Here is an 18,621-nt window from a genome sequence, read left to right as displayed (position 1 = left end):
CCCAATAAATATCTGTATAAATTGCTACATAGAGTTTCCAGGGACAAGGAAGAGGTTATAAGTAGTGAACTCATGACTATATAAATATCTTGATTTGTGGTTGTTCCTCAGATTCTTTACAACATAAGAACCGTAACAGCCTTTCTGAACAAGAGTACGGTGGGAACCAACTTCACCTCTGGGGATAGGAGAAGGAGTTATGCTGTGATGGATTATTTTTTTAAAAAAACTGATTGCACTTTAGAGAAAAAAAGAGTGGGGAAGGAGGTGAGTCTCCCAGTCCTCTGCAGCAGCTGGAGGACTATAAAAAAATTGCTACTGCAGTTCTTGACTATGTGCTGCTGAAGTCCAGTGGTGAGTATATTAACTAAAAGAGATGTCTTTTAGTTAAGACTAAAGACTTAACTAAACATTAACATTAAAGAATGTTTGGGTCATTCATGTTATAAGAATAATACCACTATCCTTATTTAAAATAAACTTAGAAACCTTATAATGTTTTCTGAGTGTGTTTTGGTAAATATTAACAATACAGTAGTACTTTCTGCTTGACTGAGGCAGGCAGGGTAAGTGGAATTTCTGTGAATGGCTGTTGGGGAGTTGGCTTAAGAGAGCTTTTTTCAAGAGATTTTGCAATCTTGATTTTTACTTCTAAATAAACTACTATTACTTTTAAAATACTGAATGTGTCTAAATGTGTAGGTATTATCTGCTCCCCAGTTATAATTCTAATCATTCCCCTTGATTTTTTTTAATATAAATTTTATTATGTTTTCAAAAAAAGTTAAAATACAGAAAAATCAAGGAAAAGGAAACGAGGGGGAAAAAATATAGAAAAGAAAGATAACTTCCGACTTTCCTTGTTATAGGTATAGATGTAGAATATATTTGTCTCTTACTCTAATATCTAAAAGTTTACATAATAAAAATAGTTTTTAATCTAATATTCAAGAAAATTCCTAAAATCAATCTATTTCAATAGTACACATGATCCGTACAAGGTATTTCTATATCAATCATCAAATCCAAAAATCAAAATTGCATTTTTTTGAGAGCCAAGCAAAAAGTCTAGGAGTAGTTTCCAATTAGAAACAAAGCTAGGCCGTGCCCTCTCTTTGAGCGAAGTAGTCACTTTTGCCATCTCCAATTCCATTAATTTCAATATCTATTCTTCAGCTGTAGGTATTTGTAAATCCTTCCATTTTTGCGCATATAAAAGTCTCGCCGCAGTTATCATATAAAGAAATAAATTTCCGTGTTGTCTTTCCATTCCCCTCGATTTTTGAATCACAATTTTTGGCTAAAATTTTTAAACATAACCAATTATTCACCATCTAGGAGTCAGGAGCAGCTAGCTTTCAATAAAACAGCAATGCATGAATCTGCTATATGAATGTCACACCTCACTGAAAAGATCCCTTGTCCCTGCATTTGGCCATATATAAATAGACCTGAAAATTTTCACAGGTGTAAGAAAGAGGACACTGGCAATAAAGTTATCAGGTATGGATGCTCATTTTTTTGTTGGTTCACTTTTTTTTTTAATTAGGTTATCGCTGATCAAGCCACGGTGATTCAGGCCAAATTCTCTTTGGCTTAGACTTCTTTAATGCATTTGGTATGACGCTACCTTTGGATAAAATTCTCAGACATTAGCTACTACTACCAGGTGTGTGCTTCAATGACCATACATCACTCATCTTGAACTAACTACATTGCCTTTCATTTTATTTCCAAGCTAGTTCAGAGTGTTAGTTTGGAACTATAAAGTTCTAATGGCTTGAGGCCAGGTTCTGAAAGATTGATTCCTTCATATAAACTTGCCTATGATCTATAGTCACCAGAGAACTTGCTTTATGTTCCATCAGCAAAAGAAACTGGTTCAACTACAACACAGGACAGGACCAATTCTGGAACAGCAGCCGACTATGGTGCTCCCTCCCAGAGTGAGACGAGTCATCTCTGCTGCGGGTATTTGACTTTTTATTTATAGACACATAAAGCAGACAGACAGACAGACAGACGTTCCTGTCTTTGTTTTGCATTAGAACAGAACAAAGCATCTCTACATCGATTTGGAAGCCCTATTAGACTGAACCAGTTTATGAACATGAATACTAATAGCATCTCAGCAAATGGCAGTACCTGGCAAACCATGCCTGAGTTCAGAACTACTGTATTTTTCCGACTATAAGACGATACTTTTTTCTAAAATCCTTACGCTAAAAATTGAAGGGCGTCTTATTCAAGGAAGTCACCCGAGGAGAGAACCACGCGGTTGCAAAACTGCCCATACTTTGTCTCTGCAAACAGCTTCCTCCTATTGCTAGCCTCCAATCCCGAGTGAAATAGCTTGTCTCCCAAACAGACCTCCTCCAATCATGAGCCTTATGTAACTGATGTCAGCTGATGCTGAGCAAACCAATTGGAGGAAGGCTGTTTGCAGAGACAAGCTATTGGCAGTTTCACTCATGCTTGAATGTAATCAGTTATGCAAAAGAGCCTGGAAACAGAGCAGCAGAGAGACGGTTTGGACCTCCTCCCACCGAGTGTATCAGGTCAATGTTAGCTAATTACTAAATAAAAATGTGTTCTGCACTATCTTTAAAATATTGATTTCTTAATTTTGGGTTGGAAAAGTGGGGGTCGTCTTGTACATGGGGGCGTCTTATTGACGGAAAAATATGATAAGTAGAATCAGGCCTGGTTAGTACATGGATTGGTATTCTCCAGGAATATGAAGGCTGAAGTCTAGATTGGAAAGTGAAAAATAGAAAAACCTGCAAGAAGCCAATGGCAAACCGCTTCAGTCAGTACTGCTCCCAAACTACACAGATGTGTCCATGAAGTCGCCAATAACCGAGCTCAACAAATGCATCTTTAGTTCTTTACTAACAGCAGTCTACCTGTAGCATTGTTTGGAAGCAGAAACTAAAACTGAATGGCATACAAAGCTGAAACATAAATACTGTCTTCCTATTTAAAAAGGATGCCATGTCTCCAGCTTCTCTTATAAACATACTTGAGCAATAGCAGAGTGCAGCTATTTACAGTTTTTCCAAATAATCTGCTCATTAGCCTGGCTCATTGTTACCAATAAATAGGTCAAAATGTGCTGCCACATTAGAAAATAAGATTAAGCTTTAGAAGGAAACATAACTGGCAATATTCACTTATACCCAATTTAAACATACAAGCCTCCAAAGGAGGAAAAATGGCTGTTTGAGTTCCCTATATCTTGCAATAAGCTACTGTCTGCACCTTGCTTGTTACATTTCTATTGAATGCTAACCATGTTCCGATGCATCTTGAAAAGAATTGGGAAAGGGGTGTTTTCAAGAATCCAAGGGGAAAGATTATAAGAAAAGTAAACAAGGTTTGCACAATGAATCAAGAAAAGCAACAGGATTCTCATTTTTACACCAGCTATACAGTGTAGAGCAAGAGTCAGCAAAGAACTGTTCACAGGTGCTAGGGTATCCGATAGACTCCCAAGATGTGCCCTTAGGCTTTGCAAAATGAAAAGTTTTCATTTTGTTTTCATTCTCCTAAGAACCTTGCTCTCCAAGCAACTATTCCACGAAACAGAATAATCGGTCTTTCTCAATGAGTAGACCATTCAGCATGGTCTTACTAGCAGCATCCACCACTGTGAGAAATGAGAACAGTAAAGTTGACCATAAAGAAAATTCTCAAGTCCACATCAGCACAGTGCCTTTATTATGCCAGATCCAGAATACCTACAGAAAAAGGTTCCAGGTTTCTCATACAAGGTAGTAAACAAACAAAAGGGGGGAGTAAAGAGGGGGAAACTACCTAGGCCTTGTAGGCAAGCAGACTAGAATACATCAAACCCAGACAGTATTAGAAGGGCTTGTATTCCAACATTGAATAGACTAAAATGGGTGACTTTCTGAATTGTCCCCATTCCTCTCTCATACTATGAACCCATTGCACCAGACAAGGCATCAGGAGTTCTGGGAAAACAAGGGCTCTCTCGGAATTTATGAAAGCTGAAAGTTGACCTCAATAGGAAATATGCTGTGAGAGGTCACCAGTCTTGAAGACACAATGTTACTTTTAGGTTGGGGCGAACCGGGGAGCAACAGCAGAATCAGGGTTACCTCCATCTCCTGCTCGCAAGCATCCCAAAGACATATCGCAGATCCTTGTGAGAAACAAAACACTGGACTAAGATGAGCCTTGGTCTGATCCAGCAAGGCTATTTTCATGTTCTTAACAGTCTATGGGCTTTTTAAAAAAAACCCAGTGAAGCATCCAAAATTACTTCCAGCATGGCCTGCAAAAAAATTGACTCGTTTCTCCCTACCACTTTTGAGCAAAGATCCTGCCTGTTCTCTCTACAGACAGCAGAAGCCAAAAGATTTGGATCCAGAAGTGTTGTGGTCTCCCATCTGAGCCCCTGAATGGACCTCATACATGTCTTCTTTGGGGAGGCTTTAAGGCAGTGTTGTCCAAACTTGGCCACTTTAAGATGAGTGGACTTCATCTCCCAGAATTCCCTAGCCAGCCATGCTGGCTGGGGAATTCTGGGACTTGAAGTCCACTCATCTTAAAGTGGCCAAGTTTGGACAACACTGCTTTAAGGACAGCCAGAGTGATCCAAGCAGCATTGCCACACAAGCCCCACCCCCTTCCCTGATGCATCCTGATGTCACACGCATGCCGCAAAGGGGCACAATTTGTGGCAGAACACTGCTTTTCATTCTGATGAAAGCAGTAACAGCCTGCAGACACTGCTGATCTCTTCTATGAGCACTTCTTCCAATACCTAAGAGACAACTCTTTTCACTTTTGTAGGAGTTGTAAAATAGTTGGTCCGCAAAGCAGGAAGGCGCATTTTTACATGTGTTACCTAAAAAAAATTCCCAGTTGACTCACTGGAGAAATGAGGTTAAAAAATTGCAAGCTCTTTGGAATTGTCCATCACTTAGGAAATATGTTAAGTCAAATTTCATCTGGATTCATTACTTTGATCAGCCAGACTACCGTCCTGGCTTTTGTGTACAGAAAAGCCACAAAGTATCTCAAAGCATCTCACCTATGGGAAGCATTTGAAAATAGGAGACATGTTTTTAATTGCACCTACCTCTTTTTATTTAGCCAAAGGATCAATTTACATTAATTCAGAAAAGATCTACAAACATCTATTCACTGTGAGAGCTTAGAACATACATGCTTGCAATATAGGGCTAAGTAGTTGGATTGGGGTACAAGAGGAGGAAGCCATTTGAGAGAGAATGTATGCATGCCAAAATGTTTTAAGTCTTTATTGGACTCTGCTACTTTAGACTGCAGGTGGAGAATTGCATATTATGCTAGCTTTCTTCTCTCACATAGCAGACGGCATCAAAAACAACTGGATCACATGACATTTATGTCTGTACCTTATTTAGATTCTACTTCTCCAAATGATTCCCCCAATGACAGCCACATAAAAGATCTCAACAATATAGAATTAGCACAAGAGAACTGGTTCATTTTAATATGCAAAATTTATCAAGCCCAAATCTATTAATTCTGGGGAAAGATATATGTGTAAGAAAGAGATGTGACAAATTTTCCCCACTCCTTTCTTTCTCTCTCTCTCTCTCTCTTTCTATCTCTCTCTCTCTCTCCACACACTCACACAGATAGAAAACTGTTAAACAAAATTGTGATGAGCCAGCTTTCTGCCAAAGCATCCCGCTGGTTCTTCACATATTCATGCATCCTTGCAGCAGACACCCAAATAAAACAGGCTGTACTCACTTTGCTGATAAAGGGTTGAGAGCCTGTTTAGTTTAGATTCTCATAGGAAAGCTCTCATAGGAAAAAGAGAAGCTGCAGATGGACTGGACCAATGTCAAATGCCACCCACTAGCATTAGAGGTGGAGTGAAGCACCATCAGAAAGGACTCTGGGTAAGAGAAGCTTGAAGAGCAAAAGATTAGAAATGGAGGTGATGGCTAAAAGCGCTAAAGCAGACTCAGACAGCAACTGGCTATTGAAGTTGTATTGTTGGTTTGCCAGTATTAGCTTGGAGACAAGTGGAAGATTGTTTGGGCAGCACCCAGAGAAGGGTGCTGAAGAGGAGGAGCTCCACAGGGTTTTTCTACTCGATGCAGAAAGCTCCTGTAGAAATGAACATGGCAGAGGAGATTATCAAGGTTTACCTGCAAGTTAAAAGCTAGCAGACAACAAGCTGCTAGGCTGATTGATGGCAGGATGCAGGCCAGAAGTTCACACATCTTAAAGTTGCCAAGTTTGAAAAACACTAATCTAGATAGAAATGGTGCTAACATTTAGCAATGTAGAGAAAGGCATACATGCTAGGTACACACCTGACTTAAGTTTGTATTATAACTTACTAAGTGGTTCATATTTAAAATGGCTTTGAGTTAAACATTAGAGCACAGAGAAAAAATGTGCTTGTTTCTTACACTTTTAAAAGACATAACTGCCCTGGGAAGGGAGAATGCCTCACAAAAGAATGCAAAACAATTAGTGAGGCTTGGACCAGGCATGTGAAATTGCTTGACTGCTCCGATAAAGCTTGGCTGAAATTGCTTCTTACTGTCTTTTAAATGACTAAAAATGGGAAAACAAGTTAAACATCTGTGTGGTCCTGCCTCTTTCAATCAGATCCCTCAAACCCATGTACAGTACATAAGTTTGTGATATTAAGAGTTAGCATACAAATGGAAGAATAGATGAACTATAACATTACTTTTTCTTAGGAAAATTTACCTTGGGCCTCTGGCAGCTTTTTAGTACTAAATTTTCTATGGCTTTTTCCCTGGGTCTTTCTTCTTCTTCCTATGACCACTGTATGCGGTCTTTGTCAAAAAAAGAAAGAAAAAAATGCAAGAAAATAAATGTGTTTTTTAATAATTATTTTGAAAGCTTCCACAGCCCTTTCTTTTTTCTCTTAAGCACCATATGTAATCAGCTGTGTATATTCTAGATGCCATTATCCCCCTTTGCTTTTTAAAATAGGCCTTGTTGCACTCTGGAACTCCTACTATTCTTATGTTCCATTCTTATGCTTTGTTGAGTGTTCCAGCAGATTCTAGCCTGACACCCCTTCTAATGAATGCCCTCTTCGAATGGCCTACAGTAGTGTTTGAGTATCTGAATAGCTCTGCAGTATGTTATCTTTCTGTTGCTTTCTGGGGTAGGGTGGGGGAGATATTTCACACATTGCCCATTCTTTAGTGTACAGTGATGGAAAGTGCCGGGCTGATTTCACTACACAGTTTGTCATTTTGAATACGAGAGAGATACACACACAAATGCCTGTGAACTCATAAATCTGTCTACCTATGTGATTTGATTCCTGCATAATGGTGATTCATTATGCTGGAATGATACATTGGCATATTATATGCCAGCTACTCAACACGATCACCATTCCTCCACAGATCTATAACTATAAAAATCTGGTCTCTTAGTGAGATAAAAGAACATCTCTCACATACATACATACATACATACATACATGCGTACATATCTTTCTATCTATCTATCTATCTATCTATCTATCTATCTATCTATCTAGTAAAGAGAGAGGGAGAAATGTATTTAATACCCATATAGATTACAACAATAAAAGGAAAATACAAGTGGTTTTGCTTAAATCATATTTGTGATTATTCATATCTCTTAGGAGACTACTAAACACAACCCAAAACAGCCAAAGGTGAACTACAGTGGTACCTCGGGATACGAACTTAATCCGTTCCGTGACTCTGGGCGTATCCCGAGTTGGTCGTAACCCGAAGGAAATTTCCCCATAGGGTTCAATGTAAATCCGGTTAATCCGTTCCGCCCTCTGAATTTGGTCGCACCCCGAGGCAAATTTCCCCATAGGGTTCAATGTAAATCCGGTTAATCCGTTCCGCCCTCCGCCCGAATTTGGTCGCAACCCGAGGCAATTTCCCATAAGGTTCAATGTAATTACCGTTAATCCGTTCTGGCGTCCACGGACCACACGGAAAGCGGCCGGGCGCGGCGTGGTGCGGCGCGAAAATGGCCGGGTGCAGCGTGGCGCGGCGTGAAAACGGCGCGGCGCGGCGCGAAAACGGCCCGGCGCGGCGCGAAAACGGCCCGGCGCGGCGCAGCCCGGCGCGAAAACGGCCCGGCGCGGCGCAGCCCGGCGCGAAAACGGCCCGGCGCGGCGCAGCCCGGCGCGAAAACGGCCCAGCGCGGCGCGAAAACGGCCGCGGACCACGCGGCAGGGCCGGAAAAACAGCCGCGGACCACGTGGCACGGGCGGAAAAATGGCCGCGGACCACGTGGCACGGGCAGAAAATGGCCGCGGACCACGTGGCATGGGCGGAAAATGGCTCGTACCCCGAGGCGGAGTTCGCAAACCGAGGTAAAATTTTGGGGCCAGAGCTGGTCGTAACCCGAAAAATTCGCAAGCAGAGGCGTTCGTATCCCGAGGTATCACTGTACATGGAGTTTTTACTTGGAGAGCACAATAGATGGATTTGAGTGGGATGAAGATTTAAGTCTCTCCAGTCAAATAATGGTGTTCACATGTCAGGTAGGCTGGAGTAAAGGGTTACTGCATTCACAACCACTTCAGAGTATTATGTCAAAACAAAGTGGAAAATGCTGGGCAATGGAAGATATTCTCCAGTAATTTCAGTTTAGGAATTCACAGAGGATAACAATTTAATGACTAGTTACTTTACTTTACAAATAAAAAAATAGTAAAAGTAAGATGTAGTAAAACTAAATGTTACACTAGAATTTAGAGGCATTTGTAGTGACATCAATTTTACAGAATTTATTCAAGCATCTCAAAGAGTAGAGTCTTCTCATTGGACTGCAACTTATATGGAAGTCTGTTTCAAGAAAGTACTGATTATGAAAATCAAAAACATATTTCTTGGGGGTAAGAGAAGAGAAACAGAAGCTATCTCCCTCCACCGAGCAGGAAGTTTTGAAACACTCATCTTTCTCAGGGAGCCAATTTTCACAAACAGTTCTGCCCACGATAATTGTGATGGGACTGAAATGGATCACAAGATGAAGTACTTCGAACGTCTGAAAGCCTAGCATTCAAACGCTTGCATAAAAATATGGATTCATGCCTCTTTCAAGGGTAAAAGGGGTCTCAAAAGTTCTACACTGTGTGTGAGCAATTGCAAAGGAAAAGCTACCGTCAGTGACAACACTGCTTGAGTTCAGGCATCGTTTCATGGCTACTGTTAGTGAAACCAAGGGAGGAAATCTTGCCTTCTAAAAACAAAGTGTGGTGGCCTTTAAAAGCCCACAAACAAATTGTAATCACCACTGTAGTCTCTTACAGAGCAGGATGATGAAATGTTTCATTCTCTCAGAAATAATCCATGAGGAGCCACATACTAGGGCAGGCCAAGCCAAAGCTGTAAGCGTCTTCCTCTTCCTGTCTCTCTCCATCTGCTGTCCTGCCCAGCAAGTAGTTTTCACCAGAGGTATGAACTAGTAGCGTAGCAAAAGGGGGCACCGGGAGGAGGGTGATCCACCCTGGGCTCAGGCAATAAGAAGGGTCCTGCTGAAGACACCAATAGGCTAGTGGCAGGTGTACAGTCCAGTCACTGCTGCCTGCATGCGGAGCAGCTGTTTGGTGGTCCGTGGCGATGCAGCAGCAACAGAGGAAAAAAATGTATGCCTTCAAGTTGGTCTGACTCCTGGCAACTGCCCCCTGCAGTTTTTTGGCAGCATCTTTTGGAAGTGGCATGCCAGTTCCTCCTTCCAACAGCTGAGAGAAGTGACTGGCCCAAGATCACCCAGCTGGCTTCGTGCCCAAGGCAGGACTAGAACTCTCGGTCTCCTTGTTGCTAGTCTGATACCTTCACCATTACACCAAACTGGCTCTCAGCAATGAAGGGGAGGGGTGTTTAAAAATGATTCATTCGAGGTGTCAAATATGCTGGCTATGCCACTGGTATGAACAAACAGCAGGCAGAGCCAGCCTTGATGTGAATCATGTGCTGGATTAGAAGGAGAAATTACTTGTCTGTTTCCATCATTCATGGGAGGCAAACACAGCTATTCCTGCTGCTGTTTCACTAATACCATATCCACAACTCCTACCCACAGTTACTGCTGCAAACACCATAATACAGCTGTGTTGGGCTGCTGACTTGCCATATTTGCTATTTCAGGAAGTAGATCTTCAGAGTCCTTCTGTACTTGCCTCATTTATATGTCCCAACCTAACAAAGCATTCATAAGGTTCATCTCCACAGCCTCCTTGCCCTACTTTGAATATGCTGTGTTGGCCTCTTGCAAAGAAAGCTCCATCTCACAGCCAGCCCACCGCTGGGGCAGGCTAAGGTCAGGGCGAGGTGTCCCAGCTTCACTGTAGTACTGTAGTGTTTTCCCTGGGAGAAGAAAACCTCCCATAAGGACCTTCTAGATCACATGAAGGAGTCACCTCTAGAGGATAGTGACCTGCTGGGCTCCAATCGGCCCACTGCAGAACTGCCCCACCTAATCCAGTAACTGGGCTCTCTACCTCCACACCATTTGCGCTCTGGCTGTTGGAGAGACTAGCTATTTTATTTCCTGTTGTTGTTGATTGTTTTAGGGTGGATTGATTCAAGAGAATACTGTACTGGCCTTGGGTCGTCCACAAGGTCAACATTCCCTTAAGAAGGGTTTGGCCGTATTTCAATTCTTTCATATGATTGAATGTTCATTTTATGCTGGTCTTTGACCACTGCAGTTTGAAGGTGCTCTTTCTTGGAGTGGGGGGAGGGGGGAAGGGGAGGGGGAAATTAACCAGCCTGGCCTGTGGAAGGAATCACTGGGGGTGTGGGAGCGGCAGCACAGACCAGCCTCATGGATGCTAAGGATGCTAAGGATAGGCAGTGGGGAGAGCAGCGTCTTTTGTACTGACATATTTCCTCCAGTCTCAAGCAGGGAAGAGAAGCCCACTGGTGCTGCTATGGGCTCTGCCACAGTCTTCCATAGGAGAGGAAGCGAATACTGATTCCTGCTCCACTTTCAATACAGTCAAGCCCATGTTGTTTTCTAGAATGAAAGCAATTACAGTTATTGTATATACAACAAATAAGAAAAGTGAGCCTGAGATACCAAATGTTTCCCAAAAGGTTACATCTTACATTGACAGATAGTTGGATTGCTGTTGATTATAAATAAATTGGCAAAGAATAAAATAACAGCTTTGCATTGGAGGTTCTCTCATCCTGGTAACTAACAATAAAATGCAAATATATTCTGAATTGAGTAGAAATCATGCTGAAGCCACCAAAGCAAGCTGCACTAGGAAGATCCCCACCTCTGAGCTCTGAAGAGCAGAAATGCATATAAAAATGTGGCCTGTTTTTACTGTGTTGTGTTTTCACATTGTGTGTGTTGCATCTTCACAGATGCTCATATCTACATGAAGGCTATGTTCACAGATCATTCCTAATCTGGAATGTGGTTTCTTTAGTTTTGGTTTAGCTTCATAAGCGTACTCAGCCACTAGGTTTTGTAAGCCATAGTTTATGGCTTAGCAATATTTATTAATCAGGCCACTATGGCTATATCAACGAACATGGTTAAAATAACCATGATTTAGGCTTAAACATACAGGATGGTTAGTGGAAAAGCATTCTATTATTCCCGATAAAAATGAATGTCTTACCTAGGATGCTATTTTTTGTTTCAGACAATACCGATTGTGACTACCGATTTACCATTTAAGCAATGGCAGAAGGATATAACTAAATTTATCTGGCAAGGTAAAAAACCACAAGTTAAATATAAGGTGTTGCAAGATGCTAAAGAAAGAGGAGGTCTAACCTTGCCTGATTTCATATTGTACTTTGCCACTTGTTGTTTAGTTTGGCTGAAAGAATGCGTGTTGCTGGGAAATAGCAGATTATTGAATTTGGAAGGATACGAATTGAGATTTGGATGGCACAGCTATTTATGGTATTATAAAGTTAAGGTTAATGTAGATTTTAAGAATCACTTTATTAGATGTGCTATTTTGAGAATTTGGAATAGATATAAACATAGATTGTGTCCAAAAATACCCCTAAGGTTATCACCACAAGAAGCATTTTATAGGAAAGAAATGGTAACTAAGCAGAAATGGTTAACTTATGGAGATATTCTTGATATTCGCCAAGGAGAATTTAAAATAAAATCAAGAGAGAATTTGACATCACAAGGACATTCATGTCACTGGTTTTCATATGTACAACTTGGAGAAAGATTTAAAGTTGATAAAAAAATATGGTTTTGAACAAAACAAAGCTGTTTTTGAAACTGAATTGTGTACTAATGATGAACATCTTATTGGTAAAATGCATAAGCTTTTGTTGAGATTTGAAACAGAAGATGAACACGTTAAAGATTGTATGATAAAATGGGCTAAAAATTTGGATATAAAATATAAATTGAACAATGGGAAAATATGTGGATGAAAGGGTTAAAATTTACACTGTGTTATAACTTGAAGGAGAATTTCTATAAAAGGATGTATAGATGGTATTTGTCACCAGAAATATTATCAAAAATGTACAAAGGGGGTTCAAATATATTTGAGATGTGAACAGGGACTTTTTATCATCCTTGGTGGACATGTAATAAAGCCAAAAATTTTGGACCCAAATTCACATATTAATTCAGAAGATTTTGAAGGTTAACATACAGTCAAAATCAGAGACTTTCCTTTTGGAGCTGATGGATAAATAATTGGAAAAAGCTCATGGACCTTTGTTTTTATATATGATAACTGCAGCTAGATTTTTATATGCTCAAAAGTAGAAAGACTCGACATTACATACAATGAAAGAATGGATGGTGAAGATGATAGTTAACTGAGATGGCAAAATTGACAGCTTTGCTTAGAGAAAAAGCACTGACTAACTTTAATGCAAACTGGAAGCCCCTTTTGGACTTTTGGCAGGAGACAGAAAAAAATGAAATTATGATATATGGATTTGATGCTTAGTTAAATTAATTGGTTACACAAAATATATATGTTAAGATGTAGTTTTAGAGTAAGAGGTTATTATATGATTTACCTATATCTGCTGTATAAGAAGTCAGAAGTTATTCTTTTTGTAATATTTTCCTTCCCTTTTTTTACTTTCCATCACTTTTGTATTCTTTCTCTATCTCTAATTCTCGTTTTCTACTTTTTTCCTCGATTATTAGCTCTTGTTTGCTTTTACCTTTATACTTTTTATAACTTAATAACATTCTTATGTAAAAGAAAAGAAAAGCATTACATTATTCTCCTTGGTTTCTTCACCCAAACAGCATGGCTGGCAAACCACTGTCTGTGATTTGTTTAGAGAAGTATACTTCTAGTTGGAGCTAATCAGAGAATGAAGCCATAAACAAAACTTAATACAAGCCAAGGGTATAGTCTGTGGTTACTTTCTCCTTCGTCCTGCATTTGCAAAACAAACAAGCAAACATACAGATGGGTTGTTGGCTGCTTGAAGTTGGAAAATAGCAATGGCCATGACTGGGCACGTTTGCATAAACCAGCTCTTACGATTACATTAATGTGCAAAGGTTTCCATTAAGTCAAATGGAAAAAGTTGTAGCAGACCATTTTAATCTTACATATTTTGATCAAAAACTTTATCCAACAAAATCTGTGACCGATGAGGAAATATTGAATGCTTGTCGCTTTGGAACCTCTGGGATACCTTGCAATTCCTCAGATATGAAGCAAAGACTCTTTTAAACAACAGTATTTTAACAAAAAAAAAAAATCCTAAAAAAATAAAGCTAGACAAAAGTGGAATTTTGAAGTATAATTATTTCACATTTAATATAACAGGGCTATTTTCTGTTACCTGAAAATATCAATCCAAGTTGGATTTCTGTGGTTTTTCTCTTGTTTATTAAATTTTTAAAAGCTACCCGATGAATGAACTGAATGAATGCATATGGTAAACCCGTCATATCAAACTGCAACCAGATCACCATATTTTGAATTTCATTAAGGTTCCAAACATATACTTTCCCTTTTGAAGTAAAGCCACTTTAATTAAAGAGTAATTATCCACCTCCTTACAAAATCCAAAACTGCTACCTGTAATAACCATTTCTACATGTCTAATTGTAGGTTAGTCTGGTACGTCATTGCTAATATAAAAAAGCTAATTTTTATGACCAAATATAGGTTTAAAAGTACTGTGATTTAACTACTGTACTTGAAAACCAAGAAATTACTTGCACTATAGTAATTGAGGAAAATATGTTTTAAATTACAGACCCCTCTGGCAGAGGGTAAAGACAGATTCAAAAGCTAAGCGCTCTAACCAATATTTGATTGTAACAAATTTACTTAGGTAGTTTATTCATGAAAGCAATTCATCATAGGTGGAAGAAACACAGATCAGTAATACCTTTAAATCTCTATTTCTCCTTTCCACCTGAAGAACCAGAAAAGGGAATGTGGGGAGACAATGCCTTAACTCAGGGTTCCTCAACCTTGGCAACTTTAAGACGGGTGGACTTCAACTCCCAGAATTCCCCAGCCAGCCTTGCTGGCTAGGGAATTCTGGGAGTTGAAGTCCACCCGTCTTAAAGTTGCCAAGGTTGAGGAACCCTGCCTTAACTGATGTTTTAAAATTTTTGTTGTGCATGTTAACAGCAGATGGATTGTGGTTGCAGCCTACAAGAGTTTATTTTCCTTCTATGCTTTTTTGTGGGAAAAGTGTCACAACAATATAGGGTTTCTTTCTTCCACTAATCTTTAATCTTTTAAACTCTGTGCATTTTCTCAGTGAATTAGTTAACTGACTGTGATGTTTCAATATGTGCTCCCCCAACTGTTCATATGAGGTGGCCACAAGAAGAAGAACAGGGTCAGCTAATCTCCCAAGTTAATTGTGACTATGAAATACTGCATAACTGGAATTTCACAGAAGAATTTGTTCACTCCTCCAGATGTTTGGAGCTGAAAAATATATAAATCTGTGAAAAAGCTTTTGGGTAGAATCTTCTATTACACTACTACTTTAACTGCTCAGGGAGAGATTTTATCTTTGGTACTTAATCATTTTATTCTTGTTTGTTCTGTGAGTTTTTTTTTAAATCTCTGTGCGGTTCTAGAAATAATATTTCAGGTTGTGGCAGTGGCTAGCATTGGTTTCAATAGTCCAATGTTCAAATCCTGATTCAGCCTTGAGTTATATTTGCCCCCTAAAGTACTTTAGGATAACATACACAGAGAAAGCTGTGGCTGTTGGGCTGGATTCCACACAAATTACATATTAAAAAGCCAAACCCCTTAACTCAAATTGAAATCAATGTCAAATGTAATTCAAAACTGTATTTGGCTTTTAAAAAATGTAACTTGCTTTGGATGGAGAGCTCCTACTATTAGATTAGTAAAAGCAGATTAAACAAACTTGCGAAGGTTCAAGAATGCCTCTGCAATTCTTGTATAGCAAATTTCTCCACTGCAGTGGCAACTACTGTACTGTAATGAGAAATTGCCTGGTGAGTAACAAGGTGTTTGCTCAAAACAAACAGACTTGGATACACACAAGTGCATTCATATCAGATTGTTTTAGTCTGAAGGTTTCTAATAAAACAAGCAAGAATTCTCACGTAAGTTAAACACTGTGCCTTAAAATGAAACGATAATCAAATGCTGACCACCAAAGACATCTGCTCCGAAGACAAGACACTGCCCTTCTGCATGACATTACTATCCCTTTCAAAAGGTTACATGTCTTCCACAGCTGTTTGATAGCTTCAGCAGGTCAAGCAAATATGTCAAAGGCAAAGTGAGAAGGAAGACATCTGGAAAAGTTTCCAAGGGGTTAGTAAAATGAAAGCTCGGTATATGGATATGGGTGGAATCACTGATTTGCACAACATTCCACCATGATTTACATTGTAATTCCTTAAGATTATTCATCGTGGTTTTATTCAAACACAAAACAAAACAGTAAGACACCAAATCCCACCACACCCACACCATAGCTTTTTTTTTTCTGAAATTAGAAAAGTTTCAGCATGAATGTTGGTGTTTGATGGGTGATTGGAATGGAGTAATCTCCCCACAAGTGGATAGGACTTCTGAGAAAAATATTAGAATCACTCAAGGCAAATTACCAAGAGTTTTCTTTGATCTGATGGACACTTTAGGGCTGGTTGATGTACAGAGACAGAAAAATAGCAATTCAAGAGAATACACACACTTTTCTGAAAGACACAGATCCTTTTCAAGAATAGACTCAATTTGGATTTCAAAGAACTTGGTTACTCGGGTTTCCAAAGTAAAGATACAGTAGAGTCTCGTTTAACCAACCTTCGCTTATCCGACATTCCATCTTATCCGACGCCCTTAAAAAAAACACAACATGCATAAATCGGCGACGAGAAAAGTGTGCTGCTTGTTTGCGAGCGTGAGTGTACTCTTTCTTGTTGCTCCTGACAGTGCGGCACCGCAATGCAAAAATCGATTGCAACAGGCGCAGATCATTTTTTTTTTTATTTTTTATTTTACCACACACAATCATTACTGTGTGTTATCCGACATTTTCACTTATCCAACGTTCTGCCGGCCCGTTTATGTCGGATAAGCAAGACTCTACTGTATTATCAAAGACTTTTTCGGATCATAATCTGGTGAGCTTGGTTTATAAAAGAAAATCTAGTTCTTTTAGATGGAGACAAAATGAAATATTGCTATAAAAAGAAGCAATAGTGGAGGATTGTAAAAAGAAATTAAAAGAATTTTTTGAAAATAATTTTGGTAAAGGCACTGATTCAAAAATGGTTTGGGATGCAAGTAAAGCTTTTATTAGAAGTTATTTTATACAACATAATAGCGAACTCAAAAGAAGAGTCAAGAGAAAACACCAGCTATTTTGGATGAGATAAAGAGAAAAGAAGAAGAATTAAAGAAATTTCCAGAGAAGATAAGTATTTCTCAACAAATTAAGCTTTTACAATGAGAATTGTCTATGTTAACAGTAAGAGAAATGGAAATAAAAATGAATTATGTAAAGCAAAAAAACCCTGAGTTTGCTAATAAACCAGGGAAGTGGCTAGCATATATATCACAAAAAGAAAAAGAAAAGAAAATATCGAAATTACAAGATACTGTATTAATGGACAATGTGGCCATACAAAAAAGGAATGTAAAAGAAGTGACATCTCTCTAGAGAAAATTCCTCTAGGATTACAGAGGAACAGAGACAGATTATGAATGGACCTATAACAGTAAGGGAAATTTCTGAAGCTATAAAAAAGAGTAAACCAGGAAAGGTGCCTGGACCAGATGGATGATAAGGTTCTTATTATAAATGTTTTGAGGATGAATTTTTACAACCTTTACAAAAAATGATGAACTCTATCTTACAGGAAGGAAAGATGCCAGAGAGTTCGAAAGAGGCCGATATAGTGTTAATACCTAAAGAGGGACAATATTTGGCTTTTACAAGAAACTATAGGTTGATATTATTGAATGACTACAAGTTGTTCACAATGATTCTAGCTGATAGTCTGAAAGTAATTTTGCAAGAATTTATTCATGAGGATCAATGTGGGTTTTTACCTAAAAGACAGTTAAAGGACAAGGTTAGAAATGTGTTGGACATTTTAGAATATTTGGAGCAACTTAATGAAAAACAAGCCGCATTGATTTTCTTAGATGCAGAGAAGGCCTTTGACAATTTGAACCGGGCTTTCTTGTTCAAGATTTTTAAAGATATGAATTTTGCAGAGAACTTTATAAAATGGGTAACATCGATTTACACTTTACAGGAAGCACAAATAATTGTTAATGGAAATCTAACAAAACCCTGTGAGATACAAAAAGGAACATGACAGGGATGCCCAATGTCTCCTCTCTTGTTTATTTTGGTTCCTGAAATATTGAATAGAGATACAGGTAGTCCTCAACTTACGACCATTCGTGTAGCGGCCGAAGTTACCATGGCACTGAAAAAAGTGACTTACGACCAGTCCTCACACTTACAACTGTCACATGGTCCTTACAGTCACGTGATCAAAATTTGGATGCTTGGCCAGCGGCATGTATTTATGATGGTTGCAGCCTCCCAGGATCACTGACTGCCATTTGCAACCTTCCCAGGGGGCTTCCAACAAGCAAAGTCAATGGGGGAAGATGGATTCGCTTTATGACCATGGTGATTCATTTAACAACCATGGCAAAAAAAAAGGTAGTAAAATCGGGCATGACTCACTTAACAACTGCATCACTTAGTGACAGAAGTTCCAGTCCCAAATGTGGTTGTAAGTCAAGGACTACCTGTATAAGACAAGATGAGAGGATCGTGGGAGTAAAAATTAAAAAAGAAACTTATACGTTAAGGGCTTTTGCAGATGAGTTGGTGTTGGTTCTAGAAGATCCTTTAAAGGGAATTGAAATATTAATGGACAAATTAAAAGAATTTGGTGCATTAGCAGGTTTCAAGATTAATAAACAGAAGATGAAGTTGTTAACAAAAAAATATGAAAATAAAAGATCAAACAGAACTGATCTGTTTGAACTGATGAATAAAATGGGTTTTAAGATTGAAAAGAAGGTAAAATATCTGGGTATCACTATGACAAATACAAACTGTATGTTATTTCAAAATAACTATGTAAAGACATGGAATGAAG

This window comes from Python bivittatus, unplaced genomic scaffold, assembly GCF_059951505.1.
Source record: "Python bivittatus isolate LINGU-HERP-01145 unplaced genomic scaffold, Pbiv_v1 ctg000200_np1212, whole genome shotgun sequence".
Taxonomy (NCBI): Eukaryota; Metazoa; Chordata; class Lepidosauria; order Squamata; family Pythonidae; genus Python; species Python bivittatus.
Note: the sequence above shows the minus strand (reverse complement) of the source record.